This window comes from Anser brachyrhynchus (genome assembly GCF_964034855.1).
Source record: "Anser brachyrhynchus genome assembly, chromosome: Z".
Classification (NCBI taxonomy): domain Eukaryota; kingdom Metazoa; phylum Chordata; class Aves; order Anseriformes; family Anatidae; genus Anser; species Anser brachyrhynchus.
This window is the reverse complement of record NC_137697.1, coordinates 67,217,450-67,231,557: the sequence shown is the minus strand read 5'-3', so window position 1 is coordinate 67,231,557 and position 14,108 is coordinate 67,217,450. Positions and strand designations below refer to the sequence as shown.

The 14,108-nt window shown below is 38.1% G+C and overlaps 1 long non-coding RNA gene across 2 annotated transcripts; it reads right to left on the bottom strand.

The window, feature by feature from the left end:
- Window positions 1-2,221: 2,221 nt before the first annotated feature.
- LOC308185640 lies at window positions 2,222-10,685 on the bottom strand. 2 transcript variants are annotated; one of them, XR_013943530.1, is made up of 5 exons: window positions 10,629-10,685; window positions 8,583-8,617; window positions 5,104-5,210; window positions 4,567-4,643; window positions 2,222-3,539 (listed from the first exon to the last, which is right to left on the bottom strand). It is a non-coding gene; the product is annotated as an uncharacterized lncRNA (long non-coding RNA). The 2 variants fall into 2 exon arrangements; XR_013943531.1 differs by lacking the exons at window positions 8,583-8,617; window positions 10,629-10,685 and having other exon boundaries at window positions 5,104-5,546.
- Between the last annotated feature and the right edge of the window lie 3,423 nt (window positions 10,686-14,108).

The window sequence follows — 14,108 nt, the reverse complement described above, 5'->3', positions numbered from 1 at the left end:
TGCAGCTCATCAGCAAAATGAAAGAGGCTGTGGTAGACCTCAGTTTTGATCGCAACACAGGCAGGAATGTCTGGATTCCCACAGTCTCTGGTGACCTGTTTTGAGCTGTGATGAGGGGCACTGTGCAGAGCGTTTAGGTATGTGTCACAATTGACCACGAGTATGTTCCTCTATATTTATGTTTCACACATCCCAGTGACTGGAACTGCCTAAAAGTTCAACTTGCACAAACTCAGAACCAAAAATTTTTCATATAAGCCTGTGAGAATCTGAATCTGACCTAAAAACCAACTCAGGAGGTCTAAAATATATTTGATAAGGAGTGCAGATAGTCTTCTCACCTAAGATGCAGCAGGGGTTCACCATTCTTGTGAATCAAGCTCCACTTCATTTCCACTTAATAGAAATCAATTCTCTTCCTCCAGCAATTCTCCCAAAAAATCACAGGACTTCGAGCCTATTCAGATGGTTGATAATTAGGGTCTGGGTGTGCGTTAGGAACAGAAACAGACAATTAGGTAGGAAGAGGCTGCTTCAGGTGAACTTAGGCCTTACTTCTCTGCTATTGTCCTGCCACAGCAAAACCAGAGAGCAAAACCGAGTGAGCACCCTCCCACTGGGCAGACCATAAGCAATGGCTGTTTGTTCATGCACTGAGGGTATGCAAAGCTCACACTGTTGGTGAAGCATTCCTATGTAATAGTCATCCGGCATGGTCTAGTGAGCAAAGTAGGGCTGCATCATCATTAGTATGCTGATGGTATACTATATTTAGAAATTATCTTGCCAATTACTTTGACTGTATGGAAATGGAAGAGATTACTGGGCACTGCAGCTTTGAAATCCTAGCATTGAAAACACGGTGGGTTATCATCGTTACTCATCACCTTGTGTTTCCTTGGTGGATCTGGCACCATGGGAGGGATGACCCAATATCACAGCACTGTCTTATGCAAAATAGTATAATATCTGATTAATTCAAAAGTGAGAAATAACATACTGTGTAGGAAAGCAAAATGAAGAAAACAAACAAACAAAAAAACAAAAAAGAAAACTTTAACTGCAGTATCTGTGAACCTGTGATTCTGCGATCTGAGTGAAACAAAATACATTGAGAGAAGAAATCTCCCATTGCTTAAGCTTTTGTGGTCATGAAAATTTTGTTCATGTAAAAAAATATTCTCCTCTAAAGTTAATTATTCTTCTGATTTAGGATAACGTTGAGATCATTCTGTAGCCTTCTTGCCTTGGAGTGTGATTTCACCAGATTTCACAAACTGAAATGCATTTAATAATTCATGTGCTTGGACAGGCATCTTCCAGGGAAAACACTTGCTTTGTGATGTTGGTGGTTCAGTGCATAGTTATATTCTGTCTATGTTGGTTCTGAGTCAATATAAAGAGCATGGCATTAGGGGATACCATGCTTCTGGAATCCTTTCGAAGACGTAGGGCAGAGGTGTGGGTTGTCTGTGACCATTGAAGATGATGAGGTATCTTTTGCATAACCCTTGTGCAAAGGGTAAATTTCAGCTTGGTTATTACCAAAATTCCTCCTGTAGCACCTACTGAACTTGACACTGTTCTGTGTGAATACAACTGATATGCTAGATAAAACTGTTGTTACGGTTGCCCTGCTTTAACTCCAAGTTTTGCATGTTCTTTGAGATCTAATGGTTTGAAATTTGATGGTTTCTTTGTGTTAGTTGTGTTCAGGTTTGTGCATTCCTTAGTCATGTTGCACATGCCATGACTTCATATAGGGATTTGGTAAGGCTTAGTGGTACACTGGGCTGAAAAATCATTTACTGTGTTGAGCTTGGCTGTTTTGGGAAGAAAAAGATATATGCCTTTTGTTGATTTTTGCACTAATTTCTATGTTAAGCTTTTTAATAGAAAAAAGAAAGATAAGAAAACTGACAGTAGGAGGCATTTATAGTGAAGTGCTTTGGTGCATCATATAAGCCCATGGGTGGGTAGATTGTTGCCATTGTTTTCTGCAATATATATATATATATATATAGTGCCTGGGGAAGGGGGTGTCCTTCCTCCCCCCCCCCCCCCCCCCCCCCCAGCAGTCCTCTTTCTCTCCTACTGCAGTTGGACTCGATGATCCTTGTGGGTCCCTTCCAACTCAGGATTCTATGATCTGTAATCTCCAGATGCTTTATCTTGAAACAAAATTAATCGAGTGAAATGTATAAATGAAATGGAAGCATGGCATTTAATTTTCAGACCAAGAGGTTAGGAGTAGCCAAACTATTTAATTCAGATTGAAACAAGATTAAGAGTGTGAAATGGAATAAGGAGGAAGAGACCAGAATCTATGAATAGGAAGCAGATTAATAAAAGAAAAAAATGTGAGGTGTAAATTGACCTATGATTTAGGAGGGCAAAAGAGAAAACAAGAAGAGATCCTAGTTCACTGGCCTCTGAAGTCAGTAAAAGCTCTTCCACTGATATCAGTGGGAATTAAGTACAGCTTCCAAACAAAAAGACAAAGAAAACAAAGCTGAAAGAATATGCAACCAGAATAAAGTTGGATGAGACAAAAGAGAGCAGATGGTGTTTGGAGTACATAACGCACCAGTAAATGTACAGGTCTGTACATTTTTCTATGGCAGGCCCTAATATCTTAAATGATATGCTTAAGTGACTGATTATTTTCTTGATAATAATAACTTCTGTAATCTAAAAAAAAAAAAAGGCAAGACAATTTCTATTAATACTAATTAGACATTTAAATGTCTTCCTGAGCACACTAGGTAGTCACAGCTAATTCATAAGCATTTCAGACTAATTGCTACAAAAATCTTCATTTCTGTGGGAGTGAAATTTTTTCCATGTAATGTGAGAACTTTACAAATGGTAGCTCTTGCTTTTTGAGGATATGTATTGATTTTTTAATTTTATTTTTTATAATTAATCATAGGGACCTAAATATAAATGCAAGCTAATTTTATTATCTCAGTTTTCAAATCACATTTGGCATTTAGCCTGCTCTTTTTTTTTTTTTCTTTAATGAATGACCAGCCTAAATTACAGAAGAATTCTTACAGAATCATATATTTCTTTTACAAAATTGCATTAAAAAAAATAAAAAAGTCTAGGATAATTATTGTTGTTACAATACCTACCTTGGGACATAACGTATGGGGAACATTAATCACACAAGCCATATGATATGAGAGTTATTTGAAAGTGTTGCCAGCATAACATTAATTCCATGCTGTCTACAAATCATCTTTGCCCAAACTCTAAGTGCTGGTTCCCCGATGTTTATAAAAAGCAGTAAAATAAGAGTAAATCCCAGTGGCACATTTCCCTCCAAAATCAACATTAAATTAATGTTCTCTGTGATTTTGCTTAGTAAGCAAGCAAGAAGATACTTCTAGTATTTAAATTATCCTTTGAAAATACCGTACAAAAAAGCATGTATCATAGCAGCTGATGCATTGCTGTGTCCCACTTTGGTCACCAGGTTTCCACATAGGCAGATGGCCTCAGTCATCCACATGGAAAAACTTGTAAGACTGAGACTAGAAAATAAAATAAAAAATTACAAAGGAGTTAGAACTTACTGATGTCAGTGGAATCTTTCAGTGGTTTCCATGGTTTCTGGACCAGTTTTAAAAAGTCTAAATATTCTCTGAAATGAAGGGGAGTTCATAGTTACATGGGAACTCAAAGCTGGAATATTAAATCTCATCTTTGTGTTCAACAGTAGTTTTATCTCTGGAAGGAATGTTAGCTCTTTTCTTTTAAGAACAGTCTATGTAGTTTTTACATTAAATTAAATATATTTAAGTTTTAAGTTTTGTTCTATTATTTAAATAGACTGGTGCTTTAATTTATCTTACATTTTAAATGCTTGCAAGGACTATTACTGCAATTTAAGACTTTGAGGTTAAAAATGAGAAAATGACGAATATTAGGTTTGCTCTGACAATGTTAACTAGCTTATGCTGTATTGCATTTTGCATATTTTATGAATATGTATGAATAACAAACTGTGGTAAGATAATGGATACATTTAAATGAGGAAGAGGAAATAGAACCGTATATGGTATATGATCTTATCGTAGCCAAAAAGTACCTTCTAGACATGATCTAAGTCCATCAGTTTTGTAATATCACCAAAGAGAATTCCTGTTTTTTCTGAAGATTTTCAACAGGAAGAAGAGGCCAGGGAAAGATGTTGGCCCAAAGAAATGAAGGAAAATGTAGTCTGCAGACAAATGAGATGTGCCATTTATGCCTCAAAAGCTTCTAATTTGTTTTAGTAATAACTGTGCCTCTGACTGGATGTCTGCTCAGATCTCCAAGTGGAGTTATTTGTGCTTATGCATATACTTACAGGTTTGCCACATTTATACTTGGTTAGTGTATTTTATACATTTATTTCTCTAATTTAAGGTATTTTTCATTCACCACACTTAGTAAATGAAAACTGAGTTTATATATCAAGCTGCACAGAAAAGAGAATATGGAAGAAGACAGAGGCATAAAAATACTGTCTTGAGAAGATAACAGCCTTATGGTGAGAAGTATAAACCATCACCATACCTCCTCTGGCACCTCTTGACCTCTTCCTTCCTTGATTTCTGATGGTTCCTTTTACCACAGGCTTTTTCTCTTAACATCTTCTTAAGGGGATGTCAGATTGTGATGAAGATTAATTATAGGATTAATGTCCCCATAAGATTATTGTTCTCATTTGTTTTCAATAGCTTAACTTCTACCCCATATTCGCACTTTGTTTTTTTGGAGTAGAGTTACTGATCGACCTGCTGGCACCATCAAGAAAACTACCCATCACTTTCCAGATCAGATACCTGTTACACCTGAGCATATCTGAAAACTCAGGGTGTTGCTGTTTTGCTCCAGCAGGCTGCAGGCTAGAAAATTACTAAGTTTCATTGTTACCTCCACTCTTTGTTTCAATTATAAGTGCCTTCTTCTAACTGCATGCTCAAGAACAATGCAAAATAACGATTCAGCAATAAGTTTTTATGCAGAAAGCACCTGGGAATTCCAAACTTGTATTTTGCTCCCATTATTAATTCCCTAGATGAGCACATATCCTTCTTTCCATATACTCACCTTAAATTGTGTGAGGCCACAGATCATTTGACATGTAGAACACAGGGGTAGCCTTTCAAATCTAACCCAATCATGAGCATCCACTGTTGTTTGGCGACTGCATGAGACTGTAAGAACATAAACACATGCAGAAATCCATAATCAAATTTGGCATACTTATGTTAACGTTGTTACCACGTGTAGATTCCAAAGCCCTGTACCTAAGGGAAAAAAAAAAAAAGGCAAAAAAGTAAACAAACTAAAAGAAAAAAAATAAAAAACTAAACAACCAACAAACCTAAAAAAAAATAAAAAAACAAGCAACAGGGCAAACAGCAATACAGTCAAGATCTGGTAAATAAACCCCAAAGCTATCATTCTTCCTTAAAAAGCAACTGCAAAACTATGACACAGAGCTATGGGAACAGTTACAGCTGCAGAGGAAATCCAAGTGCTAGAGAAAAGATAAATGCAGTCCTTCCTACATGGTAAAAGAGCATGAAAATCCCAAACATCTATGCTGTTCAAGTCTCTTCTCAGTTCCTGGGTGTACTACCACTTATATCCAAGATGAGAGGAGCAAGGTTAACTAGCAGAAGATAGTTAACCTAAATTAAGAAAGTATTATAGAGATCTTTCCAAATTCCATTGTTAACATGATTATTATTTTAATGTCTTAAGAATTCTTTTTTTCTGAAGAGAGCAAATCAGCGGATTTCAGGATTTGTCAGGAGCTCTAGGACAAGCTTGTGTAAGCCCCTAAAACATTCATTGTGTTAATATGATATGCCTTAAAAAACTTTTCAATTATTCTCCAGCATCACTTTACTTTTAAATGTTAGCATGCTGTTTTTGAAAGTGCTTTTCAACAACGAATGAAGTGGAGACCACAGACTGCATTCTTCATTCTGGCTGTACTAATACATGAAGCATCTGCTTATAAAGCTCATGACAAAACAGCACAAGCTAGTGTAATTCCAAGACTGTTGTTTGAGTGCATCACTCTCCTCAGTTGTTATTTCTCTCTTCCAGACACCTTATTTGTATGCAATATTACTCTTCTACATACATTGCTCATTTTGTTGGTGCTCTTACTTTGTGGCTTCAACTCAGAAGAGGTCCTTCAGATGCTGTCATTAGGGTTAACAACCCAGTACTAAATCCTACCTTTATATGCTGAAAAATTAGAGAAAACAGAGATAAAAACTGAAAAGTTTAAGTTGTTTCCATGCATGATGAAGAAATAGAAGAATGTGCAGGAGCCTTCAGGAAAATCCTTGGGGTACTTGCTTCCAAAACTACATGTTGTTATTGATTCTACACAAAATGAAATTTTTAGATTGTAAATTATCCCTTCAATTACAAAACTAATTTAACACTTTAAGCAGACTTTTAGCAACAACAGACTAACTGTCAGCTGTTAAAGTTCTCCTGTTTTTTCCTGTTATTTCATGTCAGGTGAGGGACATTTACTTGATCAGTGATGACTGCTTCTGCCTTCCCATTGAATCTTCCAAAAAACTTTTTTGTGGTTGCTGAAATAGGCATCAGCAGCTGACTGGATTATACTAAACATCCTGAATTTCTTCTCTCCTAGTAGTTTGTTTCTGTTCATTTTCTACCAGTCTGCTCTGAATCCATAAATCCCCTTGATTTTTCTGTTCTCTCTTCTCAAAATCTACACTTCCTCATAAATTGTTTATGTCATATACAGGCATTTAATTAGTCTTTTGCACAGGCCATCCCTATTTTGAGGAACATCACTTGCAGAATGACTGGTGTGCCTAAACCTAAACTGCTCAGAACTTTAACTGAAGTGAAACTGCATTAATTGTGCAATTAATTAATTTGTACAAATTCCACCAAAATCTTCCAAACATCCTCACCTGCTCACTTACTCAGCACTTGGTTATTCATGGGACTGTTATTCCTGTGCCAGTCAGTGCTGATCCCCAAAGGAGTAAGTAGATGCTAATGGTTCTGATTTTGAACACTTGATGTGATTAAAGGTCTTGAAATAAAGTTACATTTCCTTGGCCATCACCCTCATTTCCAGATAGAGGATCTCCATGGGAAACTATCCTCAGGAACAATTTTTTGCTTCCTCTGCACACCAGCTCATACTCGACAACCCTTCCTGGTTCCACGTTAATGATACACAAGAGCAAGAGTTTGAGGATCTTCCTCTTACTCCATATTAAGAGACCATATGGATAGGATAGGTACTATGAAGACCATCCATCTGTTCAATCCTTATACACAGGGCACATATTTCTGGAAACTGCTATAAGCTCTATGTATGGAGCTCTTTGCAAACAAACCATAGAGTAGAATTCAAAATCAAATTTTTTTCTCTCATTTTGAACCTATAAAATATTAAGGAAGTCATACAGTTGAAAGAGAAGCATGTCCTTCAAACAAAACAAAACCAAAGAAAGCATAAGAAGCAGTGTGGCCAGCAGGTCTAAGAAGGTGATTGTCCCTCTGTACTCGGCTCTGGTGAGGCCGCACCTGGAGTACTGTGTTCAGTTTTGGGCCCCTCGCTACAAGAAGGACATGGAGGTGCTCGAGAGAGTCCAGAGAAGGGCAATGAAGTTGATGAGGGGTCTGGAGAACAAGTCTTACGAGGAGCGGCTGAGGGAGCTGGGGTTGTTTAGCCTGGAGAAGAGGAGGCTCAGGGGCGACCTTATCGCTCTCTACAGGTACCTTAAAGGAGGCTGTAGCGAGGTGGGGGTTGGTCTGTTCTCCCACGTGCCTGGTGACAGGATGAGGGGGAATGGGCTAAAGTTGCACCAAGGGAGGTTTAGGTTGGATGTTAGGAAGAACTTCTTTACTGAAAGGGTTGTTAGGCATTGGAATGGACTGCCCAGGGAGGTGGTTGAGTCACCATCCTTGGAGGTCTTTAAAAGACGTTTAGATGTAGCCCTTAGTGATATGGTTTAGTGGAGGACTTGTTAGTGTTAGGGCAGAGGTTGGACTAGATGATCTTGGAGGTCTCTTCCAACCTAGACGATTCTGTGATTCTGTGAAAACAGAACAAAACAACAGAGTGTAATCCTGTTATTTCTAAGTTTATAGGGCTGACATTTTTCTCTCCTTGGAGTTTCATAACAGTATGCCTCAGTTAACTGGATTGAAAGCCAAGGGTTGTCACAACTCAGACACAAAAATAAAGCACTACATTCATATACGTTTACAGACGCAAACCAAGATATTTATTGCTATGACTCTGTTTAAAAAAAATACTACCAGTACAGGGAACTTAATGTTTAGTAGAGAAAAAGGTTTACATACAGAGAAAGCAACCAAATAATAATTTTGGTTTTAGACCTTCCTGTATGTAAAAATACACCAGCCACATAATTTTAAAGTATCTCTTTCTGCTCTGAACATTACAGTGTAAATTTAGTTCACAAAAGCCCATGCAATGCATCTAACACATCCAAATACATTTCTATTCAGTTGTCAACAAAAATTGTCTTTGAGCAGTGACATCCTACCTTGAGCTATCTATCTGTGTTCCTTCCCCTGTTACCTGCAGAAATGTATAAATTCAAAAATTACTTTTTGAGTATTTATAGTTTACTTTCCAGAATATAAAATCTTAGTTACAATATTTTTAATACAAATACTTGTGTCACGATATTATGATCCAGTTGCAGAATCTGTTTCCAGATTTAAGACAAAAAGGAGGAATTATCTAACATAATCAAAGCCAAAATGTTATGCAAAAGAACAACATAAATCTAACAATTGAGCTCTAGCAGCTGCATACATAAAAAAATAGCTGGAGAGTCAAAGCTGCAAGGAAGTGTATGATTTTGAATTTTCTCTAGCTTTCTTTTAGTTTGTAGTAATGTCTTCTAATTGCATGCATGTGACTGTGTGGCTTTCTTAATTTTTATAATGAAGTCTGGAGTCTCTACACTCAGTACAAACAAAATGTAGCCTTGCATACAGTACAAAGCAAATATAAAACTCACTACTTAATCAATGAATGTAACGCTAATTTGCAAGGATAATCATCCTGCCAGGTCCTAAATTTAAAAATTTCATAAGAAATCACATGTTCACTCAAGATGAAATCCACACACTGTAGTGAATCCATGATCTGCATTAGTAAAGTATTTCTACACCCAAGGTCTTTGTCTTAACATATTGGTCAGAAGACTTTATAAACATTGACAATTAACTTTTACTGCTTAAAATACATTAAGGCACATTTTACTTTCAGATACTAGCATGTATCTTGCACTTTATTTGGGAAACAAATATATAGAGTTTTGCACGCATCAGAAGGCAACTTGTGAGTCACTGATTTGATAATGTTCAGTTTAGAGAAATACACCTTTAAATTTTCTCGATGTTGTACATGTTGGACTTAGAGGAGCAGAAATATCCAGAGCTACTATTCAATGTTTTTTATCAGTGGTGTATGTGGACCCATATGGACTGGGTGAGAAAAAATGTGTTGTGGTTTAACCCGGCTGGCAGCTAAACACCACACAGCCATTCGCTCACCCTCCCCCCTCCCTCTCTGGGATGGGGGAGAGAAACGGGAAAGTGAAGCCTGTGGGTTGAGATAAAGACAGTTTATTAAGACAGGAATATAATAATAACAATAATAATAATAATAGTGATAATGATAATAGTATTAATAATAATAATGTGTAAGAAAACAAGTGATGCACAATGCAATTGCTCACCACCCGCTGACCGATGCCCAGCCTATCCCCGAGCAGCCGGCCCCCCCCACACCAGCCAGCCACCCCTATATATTGTTTAGCATGACGGCAGATGGTATGGAATACCCCTTTGGCCAGTTTGGGTCAGCTGTCCTGGGTCTGTCCCCTCCCAGCTCCTGCTGCACCCCCAGCCTGCTCGCTGGCAGGACAGAGCGAGAAGCCGAAAAGTCCTTGGCCTGGTGTAAGCACTGCTCTGCAACAATTAAAACATCAGCATGTTCTCAGCGCTCTTCTCATCCTAATCCAAAACATAGCACCCTACCAGCTACTATGAGGGAAAATTAACTCTGTCCTAACTGGAACCAGGACAAAATGTTAGGGTATTATAAATATAAATGTTAACCAAATGTTGGTTAATGGATGTTGATTACAATTGTAACCCCTTGGGTGTCCTCTATTTTTATTGATTAGTTCTTATCTTCACAGTGATTTAAGCTGAGGTATTTTAAGGAAGGCTTAAAACATGGCCATTTATCACAACTCTAATTACACAGTAACTTTGCTATCATGATCTGCATACTTGCAGTTCTTGTTGGCATCTTCATATCAGGGGAACATAACTAAATACAGCCCTGATTGAAGAGTGAAAATATTAGGGAACAATCTCCAGAGACTTGTACTGTTGTGGGATCAGAAAAAGAATGCACTCAGTCAGTTTCAAAGGTCCCAAGGTGAAGCAACTCTGGTTCCTAGGATACCACTAAATTGCAAAAGAATGAAGTAGTGGTCCCTCATCACCATAAGCTTAAGATAACCTCATGTTTGCTGCTGCAGATAATTTATATACATACACATGCAAACCTTTTTGGCCTTTTCTTCATGCCCAGGGAGCATAAAGGATCCTTGTCCATGAGAATCTTATAATATCTGCGGGAAGATAATGACATTGGCAAGCATTTCAGTGGAGCTAGATTGGTACTAAAACTACAGGCAAAGAGTTTTGTGCATTTTATGGTCCCTTCCTGAAAGAGTACTAAATCATTTTCACCCTACTTTGTACTCCATTTGACTGGGATCTGGGGATTTCTGGGATTTCTGTCTGTGGCATGAATCTCCTATTACAGTGCTCTTTAGAGCTCTGAAAGTTATTCTTTTTCATCTGTTATAGCTTCTATAACTTCTTCTCCTGACCTTTAACTTCCTGATTTGAAATCAGGCAAAAGGAAAACAAAATAGGTCATTTAGTATGATGTGTCAACACATCCACTAAACTACGCTGAGGCAGGCTTGATTTTCAGTTAATTTTAAGTTATTAAATAGTTTGATTCTATGAAGCTCTAACCATGAATATCATTTCAGGTTTCTTTATAAAAATTGTTTAATTTACAGAGTAATGGTTTGTGGTGTTTTAAAAGAGAGAAAGGAAAAAGAAGTCTATGCATAATCAGTACCTTTCCTTTTTTCATAAAAGGAAGGAAATTGAAAAATGGTCCTAATAAAAATCACAATACAGCTCTGAAAATATAGTCATAAATTACCCCCAAAACACAGACACATTTAAGCTGCAAATTACTTTTAAAGTCATCTAAAAGTAATTTGCTACTCAGATCTTAATAAAATGAAATTTTCCCAATGTTAAAGAGAGTAGCAGATGTTGTTTTTAATGCTTATTGAAAATTTGTTGCGTTGTTGTGATGCAGTCCTCTCTGACTGACCTTTTTTTCCTGTCTGCTTTGTTACATTCCATTAAAAGCTCTTCACAAAGTTTTCACCAAATTGTTTTTCATAACAATCTGGGATCATAGTAGCTTCCAATGGCAGATGTGTCCAGACTGTGATCTGGGGGCCATAAATACCTGTATACCAAAGTAGCTCTTAATAAAAGTAAAAAGCTAAAGAAAGTAAAAGAAAGACTTTGTTTTCTTTTTTCAATGAAAAAAAAAAAAGCAATGATTTTCCTTTAATATAGTTTAAACATAGATCAAGCACAAGTAGAAAAATCTAGCAATATTTCTGCATAATTTTTTAAAAGATCCCTGATTTTTTCCAAAAATTCTCTTGATATTAGTGAGAGTTTTATCACTGAATTCGGCGGGGGGGGGAAGGTTGCTTTTATCTTTTTCCTTTTCCGTTTCCTTTTTTCTCTTTTTTTTTTTCTTTTTTTCCTTTTTGGATCAGGTTTAATAAGTATGGGTATGAAGTACTTACTTTGGTGTAAAGATTACGAAAAACACAAGCCAAAGTAATTCCTGTGAATGCATGGACACAATAGCTTTTAAGAAAAAACCACAGAGAGGGCTTGCAGTCTGCCCTGGAAGTGAACAAGCACAAGTGCTAGCATGTTGCTGACTAACCTGCGATGTAGAAGACCCAGCAGAGAAACTACACTCCTGGCAGCTTCCTTCTGTTCATTCTCAGTTGTATTGGGTTTGTTTGGCAAGGGTTTGGTAGTGAGGGGCTGCAGCATTGCCTATGTGAGCAGAGCCCAGCAGCTGCCCCATGTCAGAGCAGAGCCAGCCCCAGCTGCTCCAAAAGGGACCCGCAGCTGGCCAGAGCCATGCCATGAGCAATGCTGGGTGGGCCTCTGGGAAAGCAGAGTTAAGGAAGGGACAGAACAAAGCATCAGGGACTGGACATAGGCCCTATTCGTCATTTGCCTGTGCCGCTTGTTGGGAGGATGTAGCAGAGGGTGGATGGGGGTGGGAAGGTTTTTGTAGTTTGCTTTTAGTTTCTCATTGCACTAGTCTTCTAGTAATAGGCAATAAACTACATTAATCTCCCTATGCTGAGTTGGTTTTGCCCACAGTGATAATTGCTGAGTGATCTCCCTGTCCTCACCTCAACTTCTGAGCCCTTCCCATTGTATTTTTAGTTCCTTTTCCTCTGAGGGGGTTAGTCAGAGAGTGATAGTGGTGGAGTTCAGCTGCATAGGTTATAGGAAGCTAGTTCAGATCTAGAAGCAATGCTTTTCTGTTCTCAGCATTGACACCATTTCAAAAAGGCACTGCATTGAGTAAGAGGTGCCAGGAATATGAGGACTGAGTCCCACAAAGTACAGGTCTTCAGTTTTGGTGGAAATAATTGTTGGATAATTTTGACAGGATTAATAATGCAGGGGAAATGATGTATTTGTCTTCTGGGGTGCAGATAGGCAATAGGATTTTATACTCCCTACCCCAAGGCAAGAACGGCCGAGAAGAGCACAGTCTGCAATATGGGTAGATGGAAGAGCACTCTGGATCACTGAAATGGCCTCAGATGTCTGGGTGGTTATAACGAGTGCATGGTCAGGTCAAGAAAAAATGGGGAAGGAGTGGTAAGTTCTAAGGAGCAAAAAGCAGCTCATCTGTATAAATTGTGAAGTACTTATTTCCCTGGGGAGTTTCAAAGAAATTTTCTAGCATTGTAGAAAAGTCTAACCCAACCTCAAACCCAAAATCTGTGCACAGAATTACAAATAAGCCTGCTACTGCTGTCTTGAAAAACTGCAGTATGATAGCTTGCCAGCACAGTACATTGTTTCACATAGAAAATGAAACAGCAGGAAAAGCTTGATATTCCAAGTATATACACATAAACACATGCTTCAAAGACCTGGGGAAGCATTTTGTAAGCCACCTCTGAAGTTCCTGACTGCTCAGAGAGTCAGTGGTGGCCAAATGTGGACCGTCTTCATGTCTCCTCCTGTTTGAACCCCAGTCTTGTATTCATGTTCATACCACACTCTCATAAAGCAACCTGGGTGCTTTGGGATTGGGCAGTGATGCTAGTCAACATCAAAACTGCACTTTATGAACAGCAGGCACCCACTCTGTGCTACGTGAAGGTGATGGGGGAAAGAAAATTTCCAGCGTATCCTGAATTCCCATAAGAAACATTACATCCTTCGCTTTGTTAGCAGCAATTTCAGTCTTTACAACACAGTAGACAAATTCATGTACAATCTCTCATCTGATTTTCTTTTTCTCTCTTGGTTTATTTAAAGACAGTGAATTCTCCAAGCCCCAGGCAATAGGGCTAAAAGTGCTTTAATGAAGCTCATATAAGAATGATAATGTAATTAGTACAGCTGAGAAAATTCCTCCACAGCTAAAAGGAAAAAAAAATAAAAAGAAAGAAACCTCTCTCACACCACATCTGGGCTTTTCTCATTTGCAAATCCTTGGGGCTGATTCTCTGTTCCTGTCAAGCAGTGTAATGCACTGCAGATCTCATATAGCTGAAAACATGGAGAAGAGTAACTGCCAAACAGCTTCAGCACTGCTCAGCTACTACACCATGGGGGAAAATAAATTAATGCAAGACAAATAAAGCCAGGCTGCCTGGGAGTTGTGAGATTCC